We start from the raw sequence: 11,633 nt of genomic DNA on the forward strand, positions 1-11,633 counted from the left end.
GGAGGCTGCCGAGAGGCCTACAGCAACACTGAAGGAGCTGCAGGAATTTCTGGCAAGTACTGGTTGTGTACTACATGTGACGACAATCTCCCGTATTCTCCATTTGTCTGGACTATGAGGTAGGGTCAAAGAAAAACATCCAGGCCCGGCTAAATTTTGCAAAAAAATACATCAACTCTCCCAAAAGCATGTGGGAAAATGTGTTATGGTCTGATGAAACCAAGGTTGAACTTTTTGGCCACAATTCCAAAAGGTTTTTGGTGCAAAAACAACACTGCGCATCACCAAAAGAACACCATACCCACGGTGAAGCATGGTGGTGGTAGCATCATGTTTTGGGGTTGTTTTTCTTCAGCTGGAACAGGGGCTTTAGTCAAGGTGGAGGGAATTATGAACCGTTCTAAATACCAGTCAATTTTGGCCCAAAACCTTCATGTGTCTGCTAGAAAGATGAAGAGGAATTTCATCTTTCAGCATGACAATGACCCCAAAAAGTTTTGGAATGGCCCAGCCAGAGCCCAGACCTAAATCCAATTGAAAATCTGTGGGGTGACCTGAAGAGGGCTGTGCACAAGAGATGCCCTCGCAATCTGACAGATTTAGAGCGCTTTTGCAAGGAAGAGTGGGCAAATATTGCCAAGTCTAGGAGTGGCAGGCTGATGGACTCCGACCCCAAAAGACTGAATGCTGTAATTAAATCCAAAGGTGCTTCAACAAAGTATTAGTTTAAGGGTGTGCACACTTGTGCAACCAGCTTATTGTACATTTTTTTTATTTTTTATGTTTTTCCCCCGAACAGATTTGTTTGTTTTTCAATTGAATTGTACAGGTTATAGGTCACATTAAAGGCAGGAAAAGTTTTGAAATTACTTATCGTGGTCTCATTTTTACATCAGAAAAACCAATCATTTTAACGGATCATGTACACTTTTTATATCCACTGTAGCATTTGTGTTTGCAGGTATTGTTGCAGTTGCTACACCATCAGCACCCCCTACTACCTGCATCCTTTTCGTGGTACAAGTTGTATTATACAAATGATCAAAATTGATTAAAAAAAAAAAATAGCTGCATATAGCATAGCATTTTGAGTTCACTCCAGTAAGTTTCTATTAGTAAGAAATAATTGTAGTTCATTTTTTAAATAACTCAATTAAGATACTATGCTGAATGTATGAAAGCATGCTTTTTTTAATACAGTATATCTTTTTACAAAATAACACTAAGCTGCATGTGCATGTAAAAGTGGGTGGGTCTTATATTGGCTTAAATACTTGCCAGAAAATGGTGCTGTGCGTGTAAATGTCATGCTCGATGAACAGTCAGTGAAGAAACATTTGGAGATTAACATCAACCATGCGCTTACAAAGCTGATCTCATGCACTGACTTGCTTTTAAAGGTTTCATAACTGCCAAAACAGGTTTACTAAAATTGTATTCCTTTTTTCAAACACAAATCCAGAACCAAAAATCTATCGCTGTCAGGAAAAACAAAAAAAAATCACTCAAAAACATTAACTTTTCTCATAATTAACCTTTGCCTTAAAAACGCATAAATCGATCAAAACACCTATGCACTATCAAATAGACACTAGTGAGAAATGACTAGTTACTGTTCTCAAATATGCAAATAAATGGATAAAGAACTGATCAAGATGAATCCATCTTTAAAAAAACCAAACAAACAGGAAATCTAAGGGGGAAAATCTAATTGTCAGCTCATTTGCACAAATGAGATTTGTAGCACCATTAGCTGACTCCTTTCCAGTTCAGTAAAAATTGAACATGCTTGGCTTTTACAAAGTAGTCAGATATTTTCTATCTACACCTGTGTCAATGCTGTAACATGTCAAAGTGTTAAACAGTCTATTACTGAAGAGAACTGGCTCAGGTTTGGGTGTCTGCTTTGTCTGGTTTCTCTCAGTGCCAAACGAAGACAGTCAATAATTGACCACGTCCTCTCTACCTTTACCTCTCTACCTTTAGGCCAAACAAAATAATATATGTGTTTCCGGTTACCCGACCAACCCTGTAAAAACACTGCGACCCTTCAACTGTTTATGACCACGATAAACTATTTCTCGCGCCCGACCCTACCTGCTTCAAAGCCAAATTTCGTAGGTATTTCTAGACAGGGGTCACTGTTAGATGCAATCGAATACATAGCTGAACAATGCTGCGTATTCTTGCTAGTGTTACAATGATAATTATCTTAGATTTTTAAGTAGAAAAACTGGCCACCCTTGTGTTCATGCCTCGAAGGGTCGGATGTAAATGACTGCTTGCACATGCGCAGTATATTTCATCGATTCTTCCGGGTACCTATAAAATGGAGGTTGTTTGCTTGTCAAATCAGCCTATTGCAATGCAAAAGATATTCACAACAATTAAAAATATTTCCAAATGAAGAACTATAGAGTAACTACAACATTGTTTCCTACAACAAATCACACAGTTCTGACATTCTGGGATCAGTTGCAAACGTTTAACGAGTATTTTGCAAAAAAAAGTTTTCAAAGGAAACTTCTCACTTTTTCCTACCTACCCTAGAAAATTTGTCGTAAACTTTTGGGATAAACAAATTTTTTTTCCCTACCTACCTACCTACCTACCCTATTTTGAAAACCCAGGAAACAGGAAACACATTTGGCCTTAAAAAAAAAAAAAAAGGGCCACAGTGAGAACCTTATGACCTTTTTACTTGATTTTCATTTCTTCAAACCTCTTGCCGGAATGACAACTGTGTGGTAATTGAGTTTCATTGTGTTAAATTGTGTATTAAAGCATTTATACCATCACAGTGTGTGGTTAATTGTGATGAAACTTGTGCTTATACTTGCAAAAATGAGATTTGCATTTTTTTTCCAGATTTTTTTTTTCCATTTTAGTAACTGAAGAAAAGGTTTGTGGAATTGTACTCAATGTATCAGAATTTGTGTGTTGATTGAACACTTGAACAATACCAACAAAACCCTGTAATATAATCAGCTTCATGCCCTCCAAAGGATGCCTGAATAGTGATATGAATGTAGTCAGAAATATTAAATAAATAACAAACTCAAGCTTCTCAACAAGATTTCAACAAATATTCATCCAGCATTCAGTGAACTTTGCAAAATTCTCTTCTTACTCATTTATTTGCATCTCCCACAATGCGTAGAGGTGCCAGTTGCAAGGAAACAAAGCAATACAGTCTGTGTTGTAGTAAGTGCACAGCTTCTGTGCAATATATGGCTCGAGGAACTTACAGTGGTGCTTGAAAGTTTGTGAACCCTTTAGAATTTTCTATATTTCTGCATAAATATGACCTAAAACAACATCAGATTTTCACACAAGTCCTAAAAGTAGATAAAGAGAACCCAATTAAACAAATGAGACAAAAATATTATACTTGGTCATTTATTTATTGAGGAAAATGATCCAATATTACATATCTGTGAGTGGCAAAAGTATGTGAACCTTTGCTTTCAGTATCTGGTGTGACCCCCTTGTGCAGCAATAACTGCAACTAAACATTTCCGATAACTGTTGATCAGTCCTGCACACCGGCTTGGAGGAATTTTAGCCCATTCCTCCATACAGAACAGCTTCAACTCTGGGATGTTGGTGGATTTCCTCACATGAACTGCTCGCTTCAGGTCCTTCCACAACATTTCGATTGGATTAAGGTCAGGACTTTGACTTGGCCATTCCAAAACATTAACTTTATTCTTCTTTAACCATTCTTTGGTAGAATGATTTGTGTGCTTAAGGTCGTTGTCTTGCTGCATGACCCACCTTCTCTTGAGATTCAGTTCATGGACAGATGTCCTGACGTTTTCCTTTAGAATTCGCTGGTATAATTCAGAATTCATTGTTCCATCAATGATGGCAAGCCATCCTGGCCCAGATGCAGCAAAACAGGCCCAAACCATGATACTACCACCACCATGTTTCACAGATGGGATAAGGTTCTTATGCTGGAATGCAGTGTTTTCCTTTCTCCAAACATAACACTTCTCATTTAAACCAAAAAGTTCTATTTTGGTCTCATCCGTCAAAAAAACATTTTTTCAATAGCCTTGTGGCTTGTCCACGTGATCTTTAGCAAACTGCATATGAGCAGCAATGTTCTTTTTGGAAAGCAGTGGCTTTCTCCTTGCAACCCTGCCATGCACACCATTGTTGTTCAGTGTTCTCCTCATGGTGGACTCATGAACATTAACATTAGCCAATGTGAGAGAGGCCTTCAGTTGCTTAGAAGTTACCCTGGGGTGCTTTGTGACCTCGCCGACTACATGCCTTGCTCTTGGAGTGATCTTTGTTGGTCGACCACTCCTGGGAAGGGTAACAATGGTCTTGAATTTCCTCCATTTGTACACAATCTGACTGGGGACTCCATTGTGCTACTGGGGGACTTCAATGCTCACGTGGGCGACGACAGTGACACCTGGAGGGGTGTGGTTGGGAGGAACGGCCTCCCCGATCTGAACCCGAGTGGTGTTTTGTTATTGGACTTCTGTGCTAGTCACGGTTTGTCCATAACAAACACCATGTTCGAGCATAGGGGTGTCCATAAGTGCACGTGGCACCAGGACACCTTGGGTCGGAGGTCGATGATAGACTTTGTTGTCGTTTCATCCGATCTCCGGCCCTATGTCTTGGACACTCGGGTGAAGAGAGGGGCTGAGCTGTCAACTGATCACCACCTGGTGGTGAGTTGGATCCTCTGGTGGAGGAGGAAGCTGGACAGACCTGGCAGGCCCAAACATATGGTGAGGGTCTGCTGGGAACGTCTGGCCGAGCACTCTGTTGGGGAGGTCTTTAACTCCCACCTCCGGGAGAGCTTTTCCCAGCTTCCGGGGGAGATGGGGGACATTGAGTCTGAGTGGACCATGTTCTCTACCTCCATTGTGGACGCGGCTGTTCGGAGCTGTGGCTGCAAGGTCTCTGGTGCCTGTCGTGGCGGCAATCCCAGAACCCGGTGGTGGACACCGGAAGTAAGGGATGCCGTCAAGCTGAAGAAGGAGTCCTATCGGGCCATGTTGACCTCCAGGATTCCTGAGGCAGCTGACGGGTATCGGCAGGCCAGGCATGCTGCAGCTCGGGCAGTTGCGGAGGCAAAAACTCAGAACTGGGAGGAGTTCGGGGAGGCCATGGAGAAGGACTATCAGTCGGCCTCGAAGAAATTCTGGCAAACCGTCCGGTGCCTCAGGAGGGGGAAGCAGTACTCTGCCAACACTGTTTACAGTGCGGGTGGGGAGCTGTTGATCTCGACTGGGGACATTGTCAGGCGGTGGAAGGAATACTTTGAGGATCTCCTCAATCCCACCGTCATGCCTTCCATTGAGGAGACTGAAGCTGATGACTCAGAGGTGGACTCGTCCATTACCCAAGCCGAAGTCACTGAGGTGGTTTGCAAGCTCCTCGGTGGCAAGGTGCCAGGGGTGGATGAGATCCACCCTGAGTATCTCAAGTCTCTGGATGTTGTGGGGCTGTCTTGGTTGACATGCCTCTGCAACATCGCGTGGCGGTCGGGGACAGTGCCTCTGGAGTGGCAGACTGGGGTGGTGGTCCCTCTTTTTAAGAAAGGGGACCGGAGAGTGTGCTCCAATTATAGGGGAATCACACTTCTCAGCCTCCCAGGGAAGGTTTACTCCAGGGTACTGGAGAGGAGAATTCGACCGATAGTCGAACCTCGGATCCAGGAGGAACAATGCGGTTTTCATCCTGGATGCGGAACACTGGACCAGCTCTATACCCTTCATAGGGTGCTCGAGGGTTCATGGGAGTTTGCCCAACCAGTCCACATGTGCTTTGTGGATCTGGAGAAGGCATTCGACCGTGTCCCCCGTGGTATTCTGTGGGGGGTGCTTCGGGAGTATGGAGTTCGGGGCCCTTTGCTAAGGGCTGTCCGGTCTCTGTATGAACGGAGCAAGAGTCTGGTTCGCATTGCCGGCAGTAAGTCAGACCTGTTCCCAGTGCATGTTGGACTCCGGAAGGGCTGCCCTTTGTCACCGGTTCTGTTCATAATTTTTATGGACAGAATTTCTAGGCGCAGCCAGGGGCCGGAAGGAATCCTGTTTGGGAACCACAGGATTTCATCTCTGCTTTTTGTGGATGATGTTGTCCTGTTGGCTTCTTCAAACCAGGACCTCCAGCATGCACTGGGGCGGTTTGCAGTCGAGTGTGAAGCGGCTGGGATGAGAATCAGCACCTCCAAGTCCGAGGCCATGGTTCTCGACTGGAAAAGGGTGGCTTGCCCTCTTCAGGTTGGTGGAGAAGTCCTGCCTCAAGTGGAGGAGTTTAAGTATCTCGGGATCTTGTTCACAAGTGAGGGAAGGATGGAGTGTGAGATCAACAGGCGGATTGGTGCAGCCTCCGCAGTGATGCGGTCGCTTTACCGGTCCGTCGTGGTGAAGAAGGAGCTGAGCCAAAAGGCAAAGCTCTCAATTTACCGGTCGATCTACGTTCCGACTCTCACCTATGGTCATGAGCTTTGGGTAATGACTGAAAGAACAAGATCGCGGATACAAGCGGCCGAAATGAGTTTCCTTCGCAGGGTGGCTGGGCGCTCCCTTAGAGATAGGGTGAGAAGCACTCAGGAGGAGCTCGGAGTAGAGCCGCTGCTCCTCCACATCGAGAGGAATCAGCTGAGGTGGCTCGGGCATCTTTTTCGGATGACTCCTGGACGCCTCCCTGGGGAGGTGTTCCAGGCATGTCCCCCCGGGAGGAGGCCCCGGGGAAGACCCAGGACACGCTGGAGGGATTATGTCTCTCGGCTGGCCTGGGAATGCTTTGGTGTTCTGGCCGAGGTGTCTGGGGAAAGGGAAGTTTGGGCTTCCATGCTTAGACTGCTGCCTCCGCGACCCGGTCCCAGATAAAGCGGAAGAAGACGAGACGAGACGAGACGAGATGTACACAATCTGTCTGACTGTGGATTGGTGGAGTCCAAACTCTTTAGAGATGGTTTCGTAACCTTTTCCAACCTGATGAGCATCAACAATGCTTTTTCTGAGGTCCTCAGAAATCTCCTTTGTTCGTGCCATGATACACATCCACAAACATGCATTGTGAAGATCAGACTTTGATAGATCCCTGTTCTTTAAATAAAACAGGGTGCCCACTCACACCTGATTGTCATCCCATTGATTGAAAACACCTGACTCTAATTTCACCTTCAAATTAACTGCTAATCCTAGAGGTTCACATAGTTTTGTCACTCACAGATATGTAATATTGGATCATTTTCCTCAATAAATAAATGACCAAGTATAATATTTTTGTCTCATTTGTTTAACTGGGTTCTCTTTATCTACTTTTAGGACTTGTGTGAAAATCTGATGATGTTTTAGGTCATATATTTGTGGCAGTTCGTGTGAAGGGGTGGAGCACAGAAGGACGGCAGGACAGAACTGAGCATACAAAACTCTCTTTATTCAGCTTTTCAGCTGTAAATACGCACACACAGACACACGCACACACATTAGCTGTCTGGTTATCGAGAGAGTCCCTCTGTTCTCACTCTCTCTCCTTAAGAAGGGCGCGGTCCCTGGGAAGACACACAAACATCAATTAACAACAGGTGAAATGATTCTGCCACTTAACTTCCCCGACTCCGCCCTCCTGTCACAGACCGATGCTAGACCACGCCCCCGCTGCCACATACCCCCACCGCCCGACTCAGGCCGGGCAGCCGTCCGGCCCGCAGCCGACTCCCCCCCCCCTTGACGGGAGAGGAAGTCCGCCACGACCATCTGCGCCCCCGGCCTGTGGATCACCTTGAAGTTAAAGGGTTGGAGTGCCAGATACCAACGGGTGATCCGCGCATTGGCATCCTTCATGCGGTGGAGCCACTGGAGGGGCGCGTGGTCCGAACAGAGGGTGAAAGGGTGTCCCAGCAGGTAGTACCGGAGGGCGAGGACCGCCCACTTGATTGCCAGGCACTCCTTTTCGATGGTACTGTAGCGCCCCTCACGCACCGACAGCTTGCGGCTAATGTACAAGACAGGGCGATCCTCCCCCTCCACCTGCTGGGACAAAACGGCCCCCAGCCCTCTGTCCGACGCATCCGTCTGCAACATAAAAGGGAGAGAAAAGTCAGGGGAGTGTAAAAGTGGCCCCCCACACAGTGCAGCCTTAACCTTAGAAAAAGCCCGCTGGCATTGCTCCGTCCACTGGACCGGATCTGGTGCCCCCTTTTTAGTCAGATCAGTCAGCGGGCTGGTGACGTCCGAATAATTAGGTATAAACCTACGATAATAGCCAGCCAGCCCCAGGAACTGTCTCACCCCCTTTTTGGTCTTGGGCCTCGGGCAGGCCGCAATTGCTGCAGTCTTGTTAATTTGGGGACGCACCTGCCCGTTGCCCAAGTGGAAGCCCAGATACCGTACTTCCACCCGCCCAATCGCACACTTCTTCGGGTTGGCCGTGAGACCCGCCCGCCTCAGCGACCTAAGGACGGCCCTCAGGTGTTGTAGGTGCCGCGGCCAGTCATTACTATAAATAATGATATCATCCAAGTACGCGGCCGCATAGGTGGCGTGGGGGCGGAGGACCCTGTCCATCAGCCGCTGAAACGTAGCAGGCGCCCCAAACAGCCCAAAAGGAAGTGTGACGAATTGGTGTAAGCCGAACGGTGTGGAAAAGGCCGTTTTTTCACGGGATAATGGAGTCAAGGGGATCTGCCAATAACCCTTTGTTAAATCCAGTGTCGAGTAAAAACGAGCCGTGCCTAGCCGATCGAGCAACTCATCAATACGAGGCATTGGGTACGCATCGAATTTAGACACCGCGTTGACTTTTCTATAGTCCACACAGAACCGGACCGACCCGTCGGCCTTGGGTACCAAGACCACCGGGCTGCTCCAGTCACTGTGGGACTCCTCGACGATGCCCATTTCAAGCATGGCCTCGAGTTCTTCCCGAACCACCTTTTTCTTGTGTTCGGGTAACCTGTAAGGGCGGCTACGCACTACCACCCCCGGGGGCGTCTCAATGTGGTGCTCTATGAGGTTAGTGCGGCCGGGCAGGGGTGAGAACACGTCCGAAAACTCGGTCTGCAACTGGGCAACCTCCGCGAGTTGGGTCGGGGAGAGGTGGTCTCCACAGGGGACCGGAGAGGGACGTGATGCTAATGTTCCTTTTTGAACCTCCGGCCCCAGCTCCGCCTTCTCTGGAACCACCGACACCAATGCCACGGGGACCTCCTCGTTCCAGAGTTTGAGTAGGTTGAGGTGGTAAATCTGTAGCGCCCCACCCCTGTCCGTTCATTTCACCTCATAGTCGACGTCCCCGACTCGCCGTGTGACCTCAAAGGGTCCTTGCCACTTGGCGACTAATTTAGAGCTCGATGTGGGCAACAGTACGAGTACTTTCTCTCCCGGTGCAAACTCTCTAAGGCGCGTACCCTTGTCGTACAGGCGGGTTTGCCGTTCTTGGGCCTGCCGCAAATTCTCCTGGGTTAGTTGTGAGAGTGTGTGGAGTTTTGCGCGCAGGTCAATAACGTATTGAATTTCATTTTTGCTTGGTGAAAGTCCCTCCTCCCAATTTTCTCGCAGCACATCTAAAATGCCGCGCGGCTTACGCCCATATAATAATTCAAACGGGGAGAACCCCGTGGAGGCTTGGGGGACTTCTCGCACTGCAAAGAGCAAGGGTTCGAGCCATTTATCCCAGTTACGCGCGTCCTCACTTACAAATTTCTTAATTATGTTTTTAAGGGTGCGATTAAACCGTTCCACTAAGCCGTCCGTTTGTGGGTGATAAACGCTGGTGCGGATCGGCTTAATACCTAATAACCCATACAGTTCCTTCAGTGTTCGTGACATAAACGAGGTGCCTTGATCAGTCAGAATCTCCTTCGGGATTTCAACTCGGGAGATGACGCGGAAGAGCGCCTCTGCAATACTGCGTGCTGAGATATTGCGAAGAGGCACTGCTTCCGGGTATCGCGTTGCATAGTCCACCAGAACCAATATAAAGCGGTACCCTCGTGTTGACCGATCTAATGGCCCGACGAGATCCATGCCAATTCTTTCGAACGGGGTCTCGATTAACGGTAGAGGGCGCAAAGGCGCTTTTGGAATGGCCGCTGGGTTTACTAACTGGCATTCGCGGCATGCCGTACACCACCTATGGACATCGCCGCGAATCCCCGGCCAATAGAATCGGGCCATTATTCGGGCTAGTGTTTTATCCTGCCCTAAGTGTCCAGCCATGGGATTAAAGTGAGCCGCCTGGAATACCAATTCCCGGCGGCTCTTCGGAATTAACAGCTGCGTGACACGCTCTTTAGTTTGAGTGTCCTGCGTCACTCGGTATAATCTATCCTTCATAATCGCGAAGTAGGGGAAGGACGGGGTGGCGTTCGGCTGGAGCGTTTGACCATCGATTATTCTCACTTGGTCAAACGCATGCCGCAGAGTCTCGTCTCGCGATTGCTCTAACGGGAAATCCGCGAGGGATTCCCCAATAGAGAGAGGAGGAGCCGGCGGCTCCTCACTCTGGCGCGGAGATGACGTAGACGGCTCTGTGACAGCTGCTCCCGCCAAAGCGACACTGGGACCTCCCCCTGTCAAATGGCAGGACCCACTCTTGACCAAGTGCGTCATTAAACCCCGAAATCCCGGCCAATCAGTCCCCAAAATTAAAGAGTGGGTAAGGCGAGGATTAACCGCCGCCTTCACTATAAATTTTTCCCCTCTGAAAATAATGTGGACCGACACTAAAGGGTAGTTGTGAACATCCCGTGCACACATAACACCTTCACCAATTGTGCTCCCCCCAATGCCTCGTCTTGCACCAGGTTTTGGTGGATTGAGGTCTGATTACAGCCAGAATCCACCAACGCCTGATATGTATCCCCTTGGATACTCACCGGTATGCGATACGCTCCGGCCCGATCGAGGGCGGCTCCTGGCGCGTTGGGGATCCGAACCACCGCGCCCACCTCCATTATCGAGCACTGCTGTTGGAGGTGGCCCGGTTCCCCGCAGCGCCAGCAAACCGGCCCAGGCTTCCTCTCTGCACTAGTGCTCTGGGGCTCACTCACCTGAGGGGGGGGAGAGACAGACACAGAAGGGAGACACGGAAGGGCACCGCGGGTGCGGCGGGCCGGCTGAGGTGGCGCCGGCCCCCGTCTCCACGGTGGGGGAATGGGGCGAGGAGAAGACACAGGAGGAAGAGGGAGAGAGAGAGAGGAGAGAAGAGAAGAGGTCGTCTGCTGTCCTGCCGTCGGGACAGCCGCCAGATGATCCTCCGCCAGCTCGATTGCCTGATCCAGCGACGCCGGGCGGTGGCACTGGACCCACTCTGCGGTTCCCGCTGGTAGACGCGCGACGAACTGTTCCAGTACCACCTGGTCGATGAGTCCCTCGGCGTCGCAGCTGTCGGCCCTCAACCACTGCCAGCAGGCGTCCCGGAGTTGCTGGCCAAACGCGAACGGCCGGCCGACTTCCTCCAAGCGCAGAGCGCGGAAACGCTGATGATGTTGCTCTGGGGTGCGTCCCACCCGCTGGAGGACGGCCCGGCGAAGGTCCGCGTAGGCCAGCCGGCGGTCGGCGGGGAGCTGTAGCGCGGCCAGCTGCGCCTCTCCTGTTAGCAGGGGAAGGAGGCGCGCGGCGCGCTGTTCCACTGGCCACCCCGAGGTCTCT

The sequence above is a fragment of the Neoarius graeffei genome, chromosome 24, assembly GCF_027579695.1.
Source record: "Neoarius graeffei isolate fNeoGra1 chromosome 24, fNeoGra1.pri, whole genome shotgun sequence".
NCBI lineage: Eukaryota > Metazoa > Chordata > Actinopteri > Siluriformes > Ariidae > Neoarius > Neoarius graeffei.